The 21,330-nt window shown below is 42.7% G+C and overlaps 1 protein-coding gene across 4 annotated transcripts in view; it reads right to left on the bottom strand.

Moving 5' to 3' along the window:
- LOC112228465 (cell adhesion molecule 1) overlaps positions 1–21,330 on the bottom strand; it is a 495,694-nt gene that overhangs the window by 353,281 nt on the left and 121,083 nt on the right. The window lies entirely within an intron of this gene.

Raw genomic sequence — 21,330 nt, 5'->3', positions numbered from 1 at the left:
CTGTGGCTGGATTAACGAGACTTTTATCTTTAAAATGGTGTAAAATACTTGTATGCTTGAGGAATTTTAATCGTGAGATTTTTGTTTTGAATTTGGCGCCCTGCACTTTCACTGGCTGTTGGCGAGGTGGGATGCTACCGTCCCACATATCCCAGAGAGGTTAGGTGAAACCCAAAACTAGTATTGAGGGGGTATGAGAGGGCCTACCCCTTGTTAGCTTTAGAAAAAAAATAAACCGATCCCATTATATAAAGTGATCTTTAACAGCACTTTGGTCCGCGATGCTTTATGCTAGAAACAAGCTGTAAAATTCCCAGGAAAGACTTGACTACGATGTATATGGGGACATTCAGCGGCTGGGCTACAACCGGAGACAAAAAAATGTACTTTGCTCGGGAAGAAATCAAATTCTGTCACAATCAATTGATTAAACTATTCACTTTTTGTACCATAGGAGGTGTTTAAACCCAGACAGCTTTTAGTGAAACACTTGTGACCTTCTCTCAGTGGGTTAAGCCATGGAAGAAGAGTAGCCAGCAGTTAAAGCTTACATGTTTTCTGCGTTGGTAGGACTACTCTGTCTGGGGTGGAAAGGTAGGCCTATATTTTGAATGTACCATGCTCAGTCAGATTCCTAATGACGTCTCAGATTTAATTATTGCAAACCGGAACAGTTTCGTTGCAACCAAGACACTGATTTGCCATATGAGAAATATGTTAAGATCAACACAGGCCTATCTCTCTGTCCATTCTAAGCCTGTAATTTCTGTCATTTGTGTGGTATTAAAAATATTCTGCTAATATGTGAAATTATGTAGAATTGCATGACATTTTTACAAAAGGCTATATTTTCTCTGACCTGCAAATACGATATGAGATTCATGCAATGCTTTTACTATAAAGGAGATCTTTCCACTCCTACTCTTGTCCACGGTGGTCTGCAAACACAAAAGCTTCTGGCCCCCAGCCCTGTGCGCTATTAAAATTCCTGCGTTGCCATGTAATGCTTAAAGGATGAAGAACAGTTTCTAAAACGACATATCTAAGGCTCTGGTCAGTCCAGGAAGTGAAGGTAAATGTTCTCTACTATCCACTTTGTTTTAATTATTATTTTGGGTATATGGGAGGGTCACTAGTTTTTTTTCAAGTGTTCAGGTAGGGTTTAGGCAAAATATTCTTGGCTGAAGGGGCCATCCATTTGAATTTCAGAGAGGTCCGATTTTGTCTGTGTAATTATTTTTTTAAATTTAACTCATCAAGTCAGTTAAGAACAAATTCTTATTTACAATGACGGCCTAGGATCAGTGGGTTAACTGCCTTGTTCAGGGGCAGAATTACAGTTTTTTACCTTGTCAGCTCAGGGATTCAATCTAGCAACCTTTCGGTTACTGGCCCAATGCTCTAACCACTAGGCTACCTGCCGCCCCATGTAACCCATACTATAAATAACATTCACTCCCTTCACCAAATTAATTTGATTTTTCACCCAGCCCTAAATATACTATAGCCTATATATAAAAATGTTTAAAGTGACATTCACATGTGTAACTTGTTACATCCTGTGACCAACTGACTGTTAAAAGCTAGGCCTAGTTGGTGTCAAAAGGTTATAGGACTAACATGTTTTTCCATTCTGGGCAGACTTTCTACTTTGGTCCAAATAACATCATCATGATTCTATGCCAATTGTGGACCATTAGAAAAATCCCAAATGGGACCACTGTATGACTACAACCAGATGGCAACTCTAATTCGGGAAGCACACATTCCCTTTGTGGACATTTTTCATTTTATCAAAAATATGGAGATGAAATGTAGGCACTTTCAGACAGATTTTCTATGAGGAATAAAATTCTGTTCTTGACAGCCCAGAATTATGTGAATGCCTCGAGAAAAAAATCTGCTGTACCGTATTTTAAACTTCTCTTTGCCTTCTACCCAGGAAGCTTGAGTTCACATGGTGACCATGAAAAGCTTGAAGCTTCTACAATAGCACTGCTCATGACTTTGATTGAAAAAAACAGCAAGAGAGTGGTCTCGAAGTGGGATATCAGAAAATTCAACGTTAGAAGTGTCAGACATTTTTTAAATGCTTAGAGGAAAAGCATATGCCTAATATTTGTATTTTCCTTAAATTATGTAGCCTAATTAGAAAGCTGTGCTACATTAACGATTTTGTTACACAAGTTACAGTGCCTTCAGAATGTATTCATACCCCTAGACTTATTCCACATTTTGGTGTTACAGCCTGAATTCACAATGGATTAAATATATTTGTTTTTAATTCTCACCCATCTACAGACAATATCCGTTCATTCAATGTACACTGATGTGAAAGAACTGGAAAGGTAAAAACAAATCCCCAGTGGGTGTCAAGCTGAAAACGGGGTTATAGGTTGCACCAAAAGCTTTATTTAAAATGGTTGCTGTCAAAAATATATGTTTTAGCATAGTTCTGCTGTTTAACATGACGTGTTATTGAGCACAAGATCTTTGAGGCTTGGAGAAGGTGGCAGTGAAGTTGCCTGTTGAGCCGACACTTTGATACAGAGCTGAACGTGGAAACTCCATCTGTCTTGACTCACTGGAAACATTTAGAACAAGATGTTGTGAGCAAAGAAAGAAAAAAATACATACTTATTCACAACCTTCAAAAGCAGTAACTTAACGAGTAAATTCTAGCCATGCTCGTGTGCAAGAAAGTAATTATGATATAAAATCTCTTAATTAGTTGGTCACGACAAAAACAACACCCACATGCTGGTTGGTGTCACAAAGCATGTTGTATTTCGGTAACAAACGTTTTAAAGACCTTTCATTCACTAAAAGCAAATTAAACAAACCAACTAACCACAGGTTTACAGCTAAGTGCTTTTTTTTCTCTTTTGATCATGTTACCGCGTTGTAATATGACACCTGCAACCTTAGGCCGAAATTCAGAGCAGCACAATGGTTCATCGATGATTGACCCTTTTAGCCATGCTAATTAATAAATGGCAGGCATTAGCTGCAGCTAGGAGTCAATTGTGTTTCCAAGTCAATCACTCCACCTGCTGTGCAGAGTACAGCAAGCTCCAGAGTCCTGGTGCTAGCGCTAATGGGCCTATAGCCCCTAGTTACTGACTCATAATCCTATCAATAATAAAACAAGCCAGGCGTCTGAGGGAACACACCCTTCCCTCTTTCACTTTCCCTTTTGGATGGAGCTTTTCGCTGTCATTGTTGGTGCACCTCTTGGCACCTTCTCTTTTGCAATCGCTTTCTTAGAACTCTTCAAAAAGGTGTTTCTTCAAAGCTCTTTGGTATTCCAGAGGGATATTGTTGTGTTCCCATCATTTTCTGATGCCTAATGGAACGGTATGACAGAAAGCACCAATAAAGCAATGTACTGTTGTTTGTGTTGTCTGTTCGGGCTGTAGATCAAGGTAAAGGGAGAACACAGCACTGAAAATTGCCTTGAAACATTGAAGCTTCTAATAAAGATAAAGCCCTCGTGACAGGTACATTACATGTGATGATAGCAGAATATCTCTGGGAAAAATCTGTCTAAAACTAGCCTATACTACCAAACTGTACTCGACATGTCAGGCTCTTTTCAAATGGACCCTATGAGCGAACAGTTGCACGCACTGACACCGCTGCCACCAAAAGAAGCTCAGTCAAAAGCACATACACTTTTATGGCCTCCCCATTTCATCAACAGCTCTTTGAAACATGCCACTGTGCTCCACTGTACATGGGTAATACGTCTCCTTTTGCCGCCCATCTCCTCCCCGAATGAAAACAATCACACTTTCTGCGACGAATCAGCATGCGAATTGCTCTTTGTTACCACAGTTGAGACAGAGGAGACTGCAATGAGCACAATGGAAGTCAAATGCCTTTTGTGCCCCATTGAGACGAAACGCTGCCACTATCAGCCCCTGCCATCGTCGAGCCTGCATCCCAAAACTCTGGAAGTCATTATGGGGCTAGGGGAGGCCTAATAGACTGACTGACAGATATTAACTTTGAATGACCTGGGGGATATCAAAGGGATGACAGCACAATAAGGCAAGTCTGAAAGTACTTTAAGGGTATGGGGTGTATACTCACTGCAATGCTCCCTTTGTGCTACAATGTGGTTGTTATTGTACAAATCTGTCGTTCTGCCCCTGAACAGGCAGTTAACCCGCTGTTCCTAGGCCGTCATTGAAAATAAGAATTTGTTCTTTAACTGACTTGCCTAGTTAAATAAAGGTAAAATAAATAAAAAATTGCGGTGTGGTGGATGGTACTGTAAGCGAGGGAGGGCAAGTTTGTTGTGCTGGTCTTTGCAAGACCAGTTGACACTCTTCTGGAGATAGGAGGCAGGTAAACAGTACAGTGACTCGCACAATTTGGACAGAGTGGTGAACTGTGGGGAGATCAAAGTGGAAAAACAGCACCATCATACCTCAATGCTTCTAAGACTCCTGTATGTATAAAAGGTCAAACAAATGTTATTTTACCCTTATTTAACTAGGCAAGTCAGTTAAGAACAAATTCTTATTTTCAATGGCTGCTTAGGAAAAATGGTTTAACTGCCTGTTCAGGGGCAGAATTACATTTTTTTGTATTTTTTTTACCTTGTCAGCTCTGGGATTTGATCTTGCAACCTTTCAGTTACAAGTCCAACACTCTAACACTCTAACCACTAGGCTACCTGCCGCCATCTTCAGAGTGAAGAACATAGCAGGGTCGCATAATCGTAGGAGAAACACTGTAGGTTGGGTTCAAATGTTTAAGAATATTTTGTAACTTTTGGTAATATTTAATGAGTGTTAAAATTATAATGTAAAATATTCCTGGTAATCAAAGACAACATTTAGGCTAACTCATGGCATGAAATGTTAGTTCTAACCAAAACTAATATCAGCTCGCACACAGGAAGTGACACATCCGGCTAAACTTGCAGGTGGGGCCTGACAGTTACAGTAGCATTCTAGCCACAGTCTCTGAACATCAGCATTGCCAGACATGGCAGAGAGTATGATTAGCATGAGCGCCCACACTCTTAAAAACAGCCCAATTGAAGCAGACTGTTGTGCGTCGGGGAGTGCTCGGGCTCCATCTGTGAGAGGCAATGAAGCTGCACGGAGCAGCCATAGGGAGAAACTCCACTGGCTGTTGGGTAGGTAGTGTAACGGTGTCATCGGTGACCGAGTTCCCTCTCCTGTTGCTGTTTTCCATGCTAATGGCTCCGCAAACAGAAGGGCCAGTGCCTTGTCAACGCAAGGCAGGCTGTCATCCTGGGGATGGAATTTATGCCCCCGGTATCCCTCTTTAATGGCCCTTGTGCTTGACAGCACTCTATTAAGCGCTCGACAGAGGGCCCCGGGTGCGGCCTTAGTTGCCATCACATGCTCGCTTTAACCTCAGCTATATTGCACCTGACGCAGACAGGAAAATGCTAGAGGGTGCGGCACTGTCAATACAACCAGACGTGTGGTTGGAAAGAAAAGCGACAGGTCAGTCTTCATCTCACAACAGGTCCCCCCGTCTCTGACCAAGATTCTCTGCTACCGGCTTACCCCCACCAAAAACAATAACAAAAAAATCCATGAAGGTATTGCGGAGGTCTTGTTTTCCCAAATGCACTGTCAGGACTGAATAATTAGAGATGATTGACACCTCATGTTATGTTTCAGAAGGGATGCAAAATGAATCTGACAGAGTATAATTTCAAGATTCTGTTTTAAAAAATATGGCAATCAAAGTTGTCAGTGACTACAGTGGGAGATAAAAAATAATAATTGGAGGATGTGTCAGTGGGAGTGGGGACTGCCATTAAAAAGTCAAATACCACAGCCCTGAGCCTGAACTGACAGTGTGAAGATAAATTGTCACACTAACTAACCAGACTCAGCTTTACAGTCGCCTTTTTACAGAGCAAACTGTGCCGTTGTTGGTGTTTATATAAAAATTGCGGTGGCACTGTTTTTCCTCGAGCAGTCTCATTCAGTGCACATCAGATACACTATCCTCTTTCACATGGTTACCCACAATGTGAGAGAATGGCGGTGAGTGGGGACGGCGTAGTTCAAAGCCATTATGAAAGTTTAATCAACACGAGCAGGAAGCTGTAGTTAGTCCCAACATAAAAGGAGCTCAGGCCACCAACAGGAAGCTTGGCAAGACGTCTCCTATCAAATGTATCATTCATTAGAATGACGAACAACAAACATTGGCCAATGCAGGAAGCCGGGGCTTTAACCTCCCTGGGATATGTGGGATGCTAGCGTCCCACCTGGCCAAAAGCCAATGAAAATTTAGAGTGCCAAATTCAAATAAATTCCTATAAAAAATCTAACTTTCATGAAATCACACATGTAAGATACCAAATTAAAGCTATTTGTGTTGTGAATCCAGCCAGCATGTCAGATTTCAAAAGGGCTTTTCGGCGAAAGCAAACTATGCTATTATCTGAGGATAGCACCTCGGTAAACAAAGAGAGAAAGCATATTTCAACCCTGTAGGCGCGACACAAAACGCAGAAATAAAAATATAAATCTTGCCTTACCTTTTACGAGCTTCTTTTTTGGCACTCCAATATGTCCCATAAACATCACAAATGGTCCTTTTGTTTGATTAATTCCATCGATATATGTCCATTTATTTGGTAAGTTTGATCCAGAAAAACACTGGTTCCATCTTGTACAACGTGACTACAAAATATCTCAAAAGTTACCTGTAAACTTTACCAAAACATTTCAAACTACTTTTGTAATACAACTTTAGGTATTTTTTAAAGTAAATAATTGTTAAAATTGAAGACGGGATGATCCGTGTTCAATACAGGAAGAAAACAAACTGACGCTACCTTTCTGGTCACGCGCCTCTATCTAACAGTACACTTGAAGTGACCCTCGTTTTGAACAGGGCTACTTCTTCATTACACAAAGGAAAAACCTCCACCAATTTTTAAAGACTCGTGACATCCAGTGGAAGTGGTAGGAACTGCAAGAAGGTCCCTTAGAAATCTGGATTCCCAATGAAAATCCATTGAAAAAGAGTGACCTCAAAAAAAAAAAATCTGAATGGTTTGTCCTCGGGGTTTCGCCCGCTACATAAGTTCTGTTATACTCACAGACATGATTCAAACAGTTTTAGAAACTTCAGAGTGTTTTCTATCCAAATACTATGCATATCCTATCATCTGGGCATGAGTAGCAGGCAGTTGAATTTGTGCATGCATTTCATCCGGGCGTGAAAATACTGCCCTCTGTCACCAAGAAGTTAAAGAAGTGCATGTAAAGGACTGCATGATGGCGCCGACAGAGATGGTTGCCTCGTTCAGGTCCTTAGGAGATTATGCAGTAATTTGTTTTTTTATGTATTGTTTCTTACATTGTTGGCCCAGAAAATCTCAAGTGTTATTACATACAGCCGGGAAGAACTATTGGATATAAAAGCAATGTCAATTTACCAACATTACAATCAGGAATACAACTTTCCCGAAGCGGATCCATTGTTCTGACCTCCACCCTGTACGTGGGATCTTATCTCAGAGGCCGACCCAAAACAATGCGGTTACCGCAGGAGAGGCAGAAGGAGCAGCCTACTGGTCAGACTTAGAAGGCGAGCACACCATACGCCCCTTCCGAGCATATTACTCGCGAATGTCGAATCTCTAGACAACAAGGTGGACGAAATTAGGGCACGAGTTGCCTTCCAGAGACACAGAGAATAACATTCTCTGTTTCACGGAAACATGGCTCACTCAAGATATGTTGTCAGAGTCGGAACAGCCACCTGGTTTCTTCACGCATCGCACCGATGGAAACAAATAACTCTCTGGTAAGAAGAAGGGCAGGGGGTGTATGCCTTATGATTAACAACACATGGTGTAATCATAACAACATACAGGAACTTAAGTCCTTTTGTTCACCTGACCTAGAATTCCTTACAATCACATGCCGACCGCATTGTATGCATTACAATCATTGCTACTCTAACTTCCGCAATGCATACAAAGCCCTCCTCCGCCCTATCTTCGGAAAATCTGACCATGACTCAATTTTGTTGTTCCCAGCCTATAGACAGAAACTAAAACAGGAAACATCCGTGCTCAGGTCTATCCAACGCTGGTCTGACCAATCGGATTCCACGCTTCAAGATTTCTTTGATCATGTGGACTGGGATATGTTCCGGGTAGCCCAAGACAATAACATTGATGTATTCGCTGACTCTGTGAAAGAGTTTATTAGCAAGTGCATCGGTGATGTTGTACCCACTGTAACTATTAAAACCTTCCCTACCCAGAAACCGTGGATGGATGGCAGCATTCGCGCGAAGTGAAAACGCGAATCAGTAAAGCTATTCCCTCCGCAAGGCATTCAAACATGGAAAGCGGCAGTATAGAGACAAAGTATAGCCGCAATTCAATGGCTCAAACACAAAATGTATGTGGCAGGGTCTACAGTCAATCATTGACTACAAAAAGATGTCCCATCGCGGACATCGACGTCTGGCTCCCAGACAAATTAAACAACTTCTTGGCTCGTTTATGGACATATTCAATCAATCCCTATCCCAGTCTGCTGTGACAGCATGCTTCAAGGTGGCCACCATTGTTTCTGTTCCCAAGAAAGCTAAGGTAACTGAACTAAATGACTATTGCCCCATAGCACTCACTTCTGTCATCATCACCACTCCAATTTGCTTACCGCCCCAATAGGTCCACAGACGACGTAATCGCCATCACACTGCACAATCCCATCTAGACAATAGGAATACTTATGTAAGAATGCTGTTCATCGACTACAGCTCAGCATTTAACACCATAGTACCCTCCAAATTCGTCATTAAGCTCGAGACCCTGCATCTCGACCCCACCTTGTGCAACTGGGTCTTGGACTCTGACTGGCCACCCCCAGGTGGTGAGGGTAGGAAACAGCATTCTCACCCCGCTGATCCTCAACACTGGGGCCCCACAAGGGTACATGCTCAGCACTCTCCTGTACTCCCATGACTGCGTGGCCATGTACGCCTCCAACTCAATCATCAAGTTTGCAGATGACACTACAGTGGTAGGCTTGATTACCAACAACGACGAGACGGCCTACAGGGAGGTGGTGAGGGCCCTGGGAGTGTGATGTCAGGAAAATAACCTCTCACTCAACGTCAACAAAAGGAGATTATCGTGGACTTCAAGAAACAGCAGAGGGAGCATCCCCCCGATCCACATCGACTGGACACTAGTGAAGAAGGTGGAAAGTTAAGTTCCTTGGTGTATACATCACAGACAAACTGAAACGGTCCACCCAAACAGACAGCTCTTTAACCTAAGGAGGCTGAAGAAATGGCTTGTCACCTAAAACACAAACTTTTACAGATGCACAATCAAGAGCATCCTGTCGGGCTGCATCACCGCTTGGTATGGCAACTGCTCCGCCATCAACAGCAAGACTCTCCAGAGGGTAGTGAGGTCTGCACAATGCATCATTAGGAGCAAACTACCTGCCCTTCAGGACACCTACAGCACCCGATGTCACAGGAAGAGCCAAAAAGATCATCAAGGACAGCAGCCACCCGAGCCACTGCCTGTTCACCCCGCTATCATCCAGAAGGCAAGGTCAGTACAGGTGCATCAAAGCAGGGACCGAGAGACTAAAAAACAGCTTCTATCTCAAGGCCATCAGACTTAAAAACAGCCATCACTAACAGAGTGGCTGCTGCCAACATACAGACTCAAATCTCTTGCCACTTTAATACATTTAATAAAAGGTATCACTAGTCACTTTTATTAACGCCACTTTAATGTCTACATATCCTACATTACTCATCTCATATGTATATACTGTACCTATACCATCTTGCCTATGCCGCACAGCCATCGCTCATCCATATATTTAGATGTACATATTCTTATTCATCCCTTTACATTTATGTGTATAAGGTAGTCGTGAATTTTTTATATTACTTGTTAGATATTACTGCACTGTCGGAACTAGAAGCACAAGCATTTCGCTACACTCACATTAACATCTGCTAACATGTGTATGTGACCAATACAATTTGATTTGATTTGAATGAAAGTATGTTCCCCATCTTTGCTGTCCCACAGGAGAGGCAAAGGGGAGCCCTGGGCTTCTGGACATTTACGTGGACATTTTTAAAAATAGAATTCAACAATACAGAAGAGTTGATAACGCCAGAAATACCTCCAATTGTGATTAATTGTGGTTCCATTCATGACCTTAAGAATAAGAAAAATATATATATTCTAAGTTTGCCTCAGTAGCACAATATGGAATTAAAACCAAGGCTGTGGGGAATTGTCGTTTGTCAGATAATCTGTTAGGCCCTATATGAGTTGTGAATTGTGACAGTTAAGTCTCCTGTGACATTTATCCTAAACCCCTAATTTTAGACTGTCAATATTGCCACCAAGGGTGTATGAAATGCATTGAATAGTTACACTTGCCATCTGTGTCCTATAAATGTGAATTCTGTGAGACAAATGCCTCTTGGGATGGTAAAGTGTCTGGCCTAAGGGGCAACTCCCACACTGGGTGACAAAGATAGGTTTCTAGGAAATAAATGCACCAGGAGAAGAAAACAGGTCAGAAATTGTGAGGTCAGACATTTTCACAACACCGCGCCAGAGGCTGCAGGGTGTTATTGAGAAAGGTTACAGAGGAGACATCCTGTGTATTATGGGATTACAGTTACACATGACACCATGGTGGATGGTGTCAGCACCACAAAATAATAAAAATCTGTTATTTATACAACCATTTAAGAATGAGCTGGGGGACGTGAGTGAACGTGGCTGAGCTTAGCATGATGAAGGATGTTCACACATTTCATCTCACTAGTTAAGTAGTCCCCAGTCACAGCCTTATTCTGGGACAGTGGCTAATTAGTCGAAAAGTTATGTCTGCCACCACCATAAAAGCAGAGGCTATTTACCAGGACAAAGTGTTGCAGTCTTCTAAACCCTTTAATACACAACGCTGGAGGCATTAACAAGAACTATCAGTTAACTGTATGAGAAGTACATTGAAGCCTAACTAGAAAATCATGGCATAAGCACCATCAAACCTTTTAAGCGGGACATTTTGATATTGTTCATGAACAAACCAGATCATTACATAACATTTAAACATGCATCTGTCTAGATGTGACCAAAATGACAAACATGACATTTAAGAATTCCTCCGGAGTCATGGCATCTGTTAATGATGAGAGCTACTTAAGTGGTGCACTAGGGGGTTGCTATAAAATCACTCACGGTGCCCATATGGTTGTGCTGTGCCTACCCAGTCTCTAACTGATAGCCACATGAAGAAGACTAGGGGATGGCCTGTTTGAGGTTCCACTGAAGTCCCACATGAGTCAATGTTAAAAATATTTAAGAAAGGTATGGTTTGAAATTCTGCTGCTTAATTAACGTCCGTCAGGTCATCTTATGAGGTAATAAAGTAAAACACAGGACGATTTTAAGAGCCACAAGGTCCCTGGTACGTACACCTCACCAGCAAATTTTCCAGCATAAGAGAAGAAACAAATTCAAGCATCAAACTGGGAGAATATGGAAATATTAATAGCTTTGTGAATCATTTGAGATTTCCTTAAAACAATTATGCAATAGGTAGCTAGGTACATGTCTATAAATGATTAGGGGCATTTTTTAAGTGTTTTTTTTAAAGCACTGCAGGGCTGTAAGTAGAAACGTAGAAATAGATTGCTGGCACATGTTTTGTTCTTTCCCAGATGCATTCTAACAATTTTAACCACAACATAGACCAAAGCAGTGAACTGTAATGAAAGATAGACCCTCCATCGGCGCTGTGGTCGACTGGCATAGGAACTACAGGCAACCTTCAAAGGTAGCTTTTGATATCCGACACCTGTGCCTCTGCGTTTTTCACTCCTGTATGTGGCATGTCAAGTTTGACGTCTTATGGCAAACCACCTCCAATAGCCTCATAGCCTTGGATCCTTTGAGTAGTGAAACTAAGTCAAATGTATCTTTGCAGAGAGCCGCTAAGGGAAAGATGCCACGGCACACCTTGACTGAGGATCCGGGAGATAATGTCACAGGTGGCTCGAGCAGTGGGGGTTCCCAAAATCTCCATTACCAGCCCTGAGGACCTGAGGAGAGAGGGAGGAGACAGGGGCGAGTGCAATATGGCCAGTTTATTTTCACCTGGCCTCACAGTTTGACCTCTGTGCCATGTGTCGACCCCTCCAGAAGAGCCTGAAAATAATTAAGGGGCAAAAACTCAAATGGGCTGTTTGAGAAAGAGAGGAAAAAGTGTATTCAGAAGAGGATATGTTATGCATCTTAAGATGCAAAGCAATGCAGGGACTCCAAAAAGGCCTGCTCGCTGCTGAAATGTGTGATAATGATGAGATGCGCACACACACACACACACAGCTCCAGTCACTGCAGCAAAGATTGTGTATGTATGTAGTCAAATGCAGGCTGGCTGACGCTAGCCTGAAGCGCATTATTGTCTTTCTCAGATGTTTCTCAGTTGAACCGTGGTTAATGCCCGCATGGTTAAGAGAGGAAAGACATATGAAAAACAAGTACAAGAAAAAAAGTAAGACAGAGTCAGAGAGGGGAAGAGGGAGAGAGATGGAGAAAAAAAATAGTAGGACAGAGTGAGAGAGAGAAAAGACAGATGAGCCAAGGCGGGGTAGAACTCTGGACAAAGAAATAGAAGAGAGGAGGAGACTCTCCTTTCCCGCTGGGCCCCTCCCCCGAGCGGCCAGGTGGCTGAGCCTTCCACAGGGAAGAATGCAGACGGCCCTCCCACCCTTCGCCATTCTGTTCCCCACCATCACACGGCACAGGGCCGTGACGCCAGGCAGAAGGACACAAAGGGGCGGTACACCATGTTCATAGGCATGACACATCTACACAGGCTAAAAACATTGAATTGCTACAGTACCTGACAAGGGGAGAAATGGATGCCATTTTCAAAGCAATTATTCCCATAAAATTACCTTGAAGTCGTCGCCCATCTGCCGGGCAAAATAATAGTTTACTCCGAGTCGTAATAATGAATGTTCTGGGTAATGCTGTATTTAGATACTTTATAAATAACTCAAATAGATCTAATGGTTTGCTGCCAAAGGCTTAAATTCCCTTGTTGAGTGGGTGCCAAGGTGAAGGTCACCAACTACAGGTAACTGCCAAAATAAAGGGAACACCACCATAAAGTGTCTTAATAGGGTGTTGGGCCACCATGAGCCAGAACTGCTTCAATGCACCTTGTCTGGAAATTCAATTCCATTTAAATTTGTGTTTTGGTGATGGTGGCGGAAAACGCCGTCTCAGGCGCCACTCAAGAATTTCCCATAAGTCTTCAATTGGGTTGAGACCTGGTGAATGAGATATGGTTTACATCGTTTTCATGCTCATCAAACCATTCAGTGACCACTTCTGCCCCGTGGTTGGGGGCATTGTCCAATACTTTAACTCCATTTTGTTTGTACAACTTGTTTGGCCCACGCTGTGTTAAGTCACTCTGGTTCACACAGACTTTTTTCCCATCTTTGTCAATAACGCCTGCTAAAAGGCAGGCAACAATCAGGGCAGCAATATTGTTGACGGCAGTAGCAATACTTTTGCAGGTCTCCATGACTAACGTTATATCTTTCAAAAAAGCCATGATAGCGAGGATTATCTACACGTACTGAGCAGCTAATGTTATAGTATGCTACATGGCAGACCAATCCAAACTCATCTCGGCATATCCAGCCCATCCATTATCTCAGCGAATCATAAAAATGGTATTAGTATTTACAGATGGTACACAAGTTATATGTACGTTCAAACGCCTCCTTTGAAGTAGTGACGTGCGACATACGCCAAGCTTCCTGAAACAGGTCACGTCAAATTTCTATTTTCTTAATTTTAGAAAAAATAGGTATAAATAATATAAAATCGATTCAGGATAATATTTTATGTCTGTTTGAGTAGAAAGTGTACTCTTTTGCTTTAGGATTATGTGCTCGCCAGGAATCAATGAGGTTGTAATCAGAGAGTATATGTTAGAGAGCCTTGGTTGCATGTGGATTGTAGTTGGTCTTATTGGCATCTTAATGGCCTTCATCTCTGTCCCAATAACCAGGTGGAATTCAGTTAATTCTAACAAACTGTTCAGATACTCGGAAAAAAAGTAGTCTACTTTTAGGGTGTTTTGGGGGCATTTATTTTTGGGGTCAAACAGTAAAAAAAAAAGTGCATTAGGCCTATCCTGATTCCTGCAATCAAAGTGTCTGCCCCTGTAGCTGTTTCACTGTCAGGAAGGATTTAGGTAGAGTATCTGTGATGAGAGAGCCACACTCCCTCCCTCCTGTGCACTCCCATGTAGAGAGAAAAAATGCATTCTCATTTCAAATGCAATTGCGGGAAAGAAATAAGTGGGAGGAAAAGTGTTGAAAACAACTCCAGTTGTGCAAGTTGTAGGTATTAATATTGAGTATTTTAGCACCATTTTACGACCAAAGTAAACCAACTGGTGGCTTTGAGATGCAGAGTGCAGGAAGTGTGCATCGCCCATTTGCAGTGATTGCATAGGCCTATTTAGACATCATTGGGTAGGCCTAGTATGCTGCAAAGTTCTTTTTTAGGACATTACATTTATTATTAGATTAATCCATTACACAGCTAACTAGCAGCACATTCTATTTAGTGATATAATTAAGGGGTTTTACGTTTCTCACTGTGATATTAGAATACAAAAATGTACACTGCTCAAAAAAATAAAGGGAACACTAAAATAACACATCCTAGATCTGAATGGGCATGCTCCTGATGAGGTGGCGAATGGTCTCCTGAGGGATCTCCTCCCAGACCTGGACTAAAGCATCCGCCAACTCCTGGACAGTCTGGTGGATGGAGCGAGACATGATGTCCCAGATGTGCTCAATTGGATTCAGGTCTGGGAACGGGCGGGCCAGTCCATAGCATCAATGCCTTCCTCTTGCAGGAACTGCTGACACACTCCAGCCACATGAGGTCTAGCATTGTCTTGCATTAGGAGGAACCCAGGGCCAACCGCACCAGCATATGGTCTCACAAGGTGTCTGAGGATCTCATCTCGGTACCTAATGGCAGTCAGGCTACCTCTGGCGAGCACATGGAGGGCTGTGCGGCCCCCCAAAGAAATGCCACCCCACACCATGACTGACCCACCGCCAAACCGGTCATGCTGGAGGATGTTGCAGGTAGCAGAACGTTCTCCACGGCGTCTACAGACTCTGTCACGTCTGTCACGTGCTCAGTGTGAACCTGCTTCCATCTGTGAAGAGCACAGAGCACCAGTAGCGAATTTGCCAATCTTGGTGTTCTCTGGCAAATGCAAAACGTCCTGCACTGTGTTGGGCTGTAAGCACAACCCCCACCTGTGGGCCCTCATGGAGTCTGTTTCTGACCGTTTGAGCAGACACATGCACATTTGTGGCCTGCTGGAGGTCGTTTTGCAGGGCTCTGGCAGTGCTCCTCCTGCTCCTCCTTGCACAAAGGCGGAGGTAGCGGTCCTGCTGCTGGGTTGTTGCCCTCCTCCACGTCTCCTGATGTACTGGCCTGTCTCCTGGTAGCGCCTCCATGCTCTGGACACTACGCTGACAGACACAGCAAACTTTTTGAGAGTAAAATATAGACACAAAAGCCTAATTGTAAACACAAAAACAATCACTGGTTTAGGTTTCACATTAAATAATATCTTGAATTAGGTGTTCCTGCTGCTTGGACATGTAAGATGAAACAACTTGTTTTATATTTATTTAACTTTATTTCTTCAATCATACCATCTCGATAGCACTGTGAATGACTTAAGTTCACTACAAATTGTATCTATTGTGTGAGGCCGCTACAAAATGTTGATGCGACCAAATCAGTGCCACCAAATGAAAATGTTAGTGGCACCAGTGCTACCATGGGAAAAAGTTTGTGCCAACCTACTCTATAGCAGAACCAGCAGAAGGTCACCAGTCCCATAAGGACTTGTTAATTCACTCTCTCTTATGAATTATACAGAGCTTCCACATTCATTCCATTTTAAGTGGTTTTTCGTCAATCACTCGCTTATCTGGTCATCTCTGTATACCTGTTGCAAGACCCACTGGTTGATGCGTATTTATAAAACCCTCTTAGGCCTTACTACCTCCTATCTGAGATATCTACTGCAACCCTCATCTTCCACATACAACACCCATTCTGCCAGTCACATTCTGTTAAAGGTCCCCTAAGCACACACATCCCTGGGTCACTCCTCTTTTCAGTTCGCTGCAGCAAGCGACTGGAACGAGCTGCAACAAACACTCAAACTGGACAGTTATCTCAATCTCTTCATTCAAAGACTCAATCATGAACACTCTTGCTGACAGTTATGGCTGCATTGCGTGATATATTGTTGTCTTTACCTTCTTGCCCTTTGTGCTGTTCTGTGCCCAATAATGTTTGTACCATGTATTGTGCTGGTACCATGTTGTCGTTATGTTGCTAACATGCTGTGTTGTCATGTGTTGCTGCCTTGCTATGCTGTTGTCTTAGGTCTCTCTATGTAGTGTTGTGTTGTCTCTTGTCGTGATGAGTGTTCCCTTGGAGGTGTGAAAAATTTGGCAAAGAGCCGGAGACCCCTGGCATCACTTAACCTTCATAGACCTCAGATAAATGCCATCCATCGCCCCCTCCCGATGGCCACCGCGAGAAAACCCCTCGCGCTTCCACCCGCACTTGAGAGGAACGGCTGTCAACGCGGCAAGCTTTTCCACCGTTCGGGGAAACAAAGTTCAGAACCGAGAAAACAATTGCTGTTGCACCCCGGTTGCATCAGATGGGAGCCAAGCCGAAACAGCGTTGCTCAGGAATTCGTCATCCACAAAGCAAACAAGCACTTCAAACCAATGTTTTGCCAAGTGATTGATCTTGGTGGCATAAACATGTTTCTCCCTCTTTTAAAAAGAAGAGTGACTTTGTAATGTCGGAGACCCCCACAGTAGAAGCTGCCCCCACCTCTCGATTTAGTAACACTGTCTTAGCTGAAAAACAGTTAAATGGATTAATCTGTTCCTCCTGGAGGTGTGTGATAAAATACTTTATGGCTGCATCAGTGGGAAGAACACAAGGTGATGCTTCTCGCGTGGTGAAGCCAAATTGTGCTTCAGACACATTCTGATGATAATTGTGTATCGCCCACTTTCAAGGTCAGGATTCTTCATGCTCGAATAAAACATGTTAGACCTATCTTTAATTGTTGCATCGGCCTACCAAATGGCTGTGTTGATTTTCTAGGCGTAATGCAGTTTGTAAACTTTATTTTCTCAGATATCTAAGGTATCTAATGCTCATCCATGACCTCTTAAGGCCAAATCAGTGAGCTATGGGCATGAATCAAGCAGTAAGCTACTTATGGGCATGAACAACTGTAGCCTTGTGGCTCTAAACTCCCACCCCACACAGATATTCCCCATCTTTTGTCAGCTCAACGTCCTAAAACGTCTCCTAAACCTCTATGTCACGGGCCATTCTTCGGTTTTAGACTGCCCAATAAATATTTCATGTGTTTCAGGAGTTAAAGGGAACATTACAATGATCCATATGAGCTCACAGCCCCTCTAGATTTCCTGTTTGGACACGAGTTGAGCAGGGTTTATTTCCTCTGCTGTGGCGTGGTGAGGTGAGAGGAAGAGCATTTATTATCACTCTGCTCCCTTCTCGCCAATGAATCACCTACTGTAGGCGCCTGTATCTCTGGGGTACGTCCTCCAGGGGGGTGGGGATGCACAGTTAGGATGAAGGAGATGAAAAGCCAAACATCACTTACCTAGAGGAAATGGAGAGAAAAAAAGTCATGTAAATCAGGATGTGTGCCTTCCAGTGAGTTACATATGGCTGCCATATGCTACCTGGTATACAGGGACAGCTTGGTTAAACATCTCAGGTAATAAAATAGTTGTTCACGCTTAAGAGGCGAACATATATTTGAGTGGCTCTGTTAAATAAAAAAATGTATGCTTGTGTCCCTCGCCAAAATGGTCAGGGGCCATTAGCAACCTGGAGCGACATCTGGGCTGGAGCGGCCGGGTAAACAGACAGGAGGCATTGTCACATCCCCAAGTGAGACGGAATGTTTTTTGGCATTGTTGCCAGACTAAGCAAACAATCGAGTGTGTGTGTGTGTGTGTGTGTGTGTGTGTGTGTGTGTGTGTGTGTGTGTGTGTGTGTGTGTGTGTGTGTGTGTGTGTGTGTGTGTGTGTGCGTTTGTAGCCAGGGTAAATGACAGAAGACAAGGAAGAGTTCATCTGCTACTGAGAGTAAGACAACAGCTCCCAATGATTCCTCAGCTACACAATGTTCACTCAGGCATATTGAACAAAGTTAACTGAAAGTAATTGGCCGGTGCAACTGAATCACAGAATACGATCCCCTTATAACAGAAATGCCAATGTGTACTTAAGCCCAAAGTCAAGTTAAGATCTGAATATCGGGTTTCCCGATATCAGCAGTCTACCACCGAAGATTTGAGGTGTGAGCAGAGTGAGGGAGCATTGGAGAGATACAGTTCAGTGGGAAGAACAAAATATGCGTATCTGAGATTTCTTCAGCAAGGTGATAACTTGTCATTATCTACCATTAAATTATAGGCTACTAGGCACTATTTTGCTTGCAATCAGACAAACTCCAATTAGGCTAACCTTTCCCACTTCTATTGTCTGCAAAACCACATCGACTACCACACCTAGTAAAGTAGTACTGTTAAAAACATTTCCTTTTCTTTATGGCTCGTAGTGCAGGTAGTGTCAATTGGCTGTAAGTGCAATTGATTTAGTGTGTTCCCATTATAGGAGTGTGCCCGACTGTCCCCCATTTCACTTAACAGGTGTGCCTTGTTAAAAATGAATTATTGGAATTTCTTTCCTTCTTAATGCCGGTAAGTTGTGTTGTGACAAGGTAGGGGTGGTATACAGAAGATAGCCCAATTTGGTAAAAGACCAAGTCCATATTATGGCAGGAACAGCTCAAATAAGCAAAGAGAAATGACAGTCCATCATTACGTCAGTCAATCCGGAAAATGCAGTCGCAAAAACCATCAAGCGTTATGATGAAACTGGCTCTCATGCGGACCGCCACAGGAAAGGAACACCCAGAGTTACCTCTGCCGCAGAGGATAAGTTCATTAGTTATCAGCCTCAGAAATGGCAGCCTAAATAAACGCTTCAGAGAGTTCAAGTAACAGACACATCTCAAAATCAACTGTTCAGAGACTACGCAAATCAGGCCTTCATGGTCCAAATGCTGCAAAGAATCCACTACTAAAGGACACCAATAAGAAGAAGAGACTTGCTTTGGGCCAAGAAACACAAGCAATGGATATTAGAATGGTTGAAAATCTGTCCTTTTGTCTGATGAGTCCAAATTTGAGATTTTTGGTTCCAACCGCCGTGTCTTTGTGAGAAGCAGAGTAGGTGAACGGACGATCTCCGCATGTGTGGTTCTCACCGTGAAGCATGGAGGAGGATGTGTGATGGTGCTTTGCTGGTGACACAGTCGTTGAATTATTTAGAATTCAAGGCACACTTAACCAACATGGCTGCCACAGCATTCTGCAGCAATACGCCATCCCATCTGGTTTGCACTTAGTGGGACTATATTTGTGTAAGGGCTATTTGACTAAGAAGGAGAGTAATGGAGTGCTGCATCAGATGACCTGGCCTACACAATCACCTGACCTTAACCCAATTGAAATGGATTGGGATGAGGTAGAGTGAAGTAAAAGCAGCCAACAAGTGGTCAGCATATGTGGGAACTCCTTCAAGATTGTTGGAAAAGCATTCCAGGTGAAGAAGGTTTAGAGAATACAAAGAGTGTGCAAAGCTGTCATCAAGCCAAAGGGTGGCTACTTTGAAGAATCTCAAATCTTTTTTGTTATCGTACCATTTCTATTGGTATGCATGCTGATGATTCATCAACGGATGATTTTCATATGCACATTTGTGGAACAGTTTCATTTCATTTAGAATAAATTCTTCATGAATCAAAATCAATGTCATGTGGTTAATGAAAATTCTATCTAAAAGTAACTTGTATCGCCATTATGTAAAAATAGCCTATATAAAGACAACAAATAAAAACCTTGCAGTCCGCAGGTAGAAAATATCCTGATAAAAATAAATATCCTACAAATCAGGTTGGCTACGCATGGCCTGTCTGCAAGAAAATTGAAACATTTTATCAGCTATCAACTTAGGCTCATACTAGCAAACTTGCAGCATTGTATAAAATATTCTGGGTCCTCAGAGTTTCCCATGCCAGTAAGCTCCGAACAGACACAGCTGTATGCTATTTGCGCAAGGGATAAGAAGCAAATCAAGTAGGCCTTTTTTACGATGTTTCCTCCGGATCAGAGCATGACATTTTATCCCGCTTTGTTGACGAGTGGTTATCGAAAAGGAGAAAGATGGAAAGATTTCTTAAATAGGCTACATTGTGGAACTATTATCATGTTCAGTGGACGTAAAAACAGATTTTGTTTACTTGCTGTTTGAGGCTAAGAAAAAATTACTTTGAGAAGCTCCACAGTAATGGGGTGACAGGTAGCCTAGTGGTTAGAGTATTGGGCCAGTAACCGAAAGGTTGCGAGATCAAATCATTCTGCCCCTGAGCATGGCAGTTAACCCACTGTTCCCCGGGCGCTGAAGAATTAGATGTTGATTAAGGCAGCCCCCCGCACCTCTCTGATTTAGAGGGGTTGGGTTAAATGCGGAAGGCATTCAGTTGTACAACTAACTAGGTATCCCCATTTCCCTAATGGTGAGGTAAGACAATCAGAAAGAGTAACATTTATAAGCCTACATTTACAAGCAGGCCCGCTAGCCTAGGCCAACTTCTATGTGTAATCAAGTGTGTGTCCTGACTCAACATTGACAGGAGCGCTCCAAGTAAAAGACCATGAATAAATTGACAACTTGTAAATGGAATGAAATAAACCAAAAATGTTCTCACAAGTGTGGCCTAGGTTGGGTGCTCTGCAAACAATGTGTCCTCTCCTACAATGACAACAGTAAGACTGCAATAATAATAATAACAATAATAATAAATTGAATGCATCAACAGAAATGACTGTAACCCCAAAAATATATTGTAGATTAGAAATTATGGTAATTAACGAAAAATTTACTATTGGTGATACTGGTGTGCCATTTCATTTGTTTGAAAAGACTAACTCCGTCTACCCAGCTGACCTCAGCAACACTCAAGGTCCTAAACGATATCATAACCGCCATCGATAAAAGACCTGGCTTTCGATTTTGTCAATCACTGCATTCTTATCGGCAGACTCAATA

The sequence above is a fragment of the Oncorhynchus tshawytscha genome, linkage group LG30, assembly GCF_018296145.1.
Source record: "Oncorhynchus tshawytscha isolate Ot180627B linkage group LG30, Otsh_v2.0, whole genome shotgun sequence".
In the NCBI taxonomy this organism is placed as follows: Eukaryota; Metazoa; Chordata; class Actinopteri; order Salmoniformes; family Salmonidae; genus Oncorhynchus; species Oncorhynchus tshawytscha.
The sequence above is the reverse complement of the archived record's forward strand: the minus strand, read 5'-3'. Positions and strand labels throughout refer to the sequence as shown.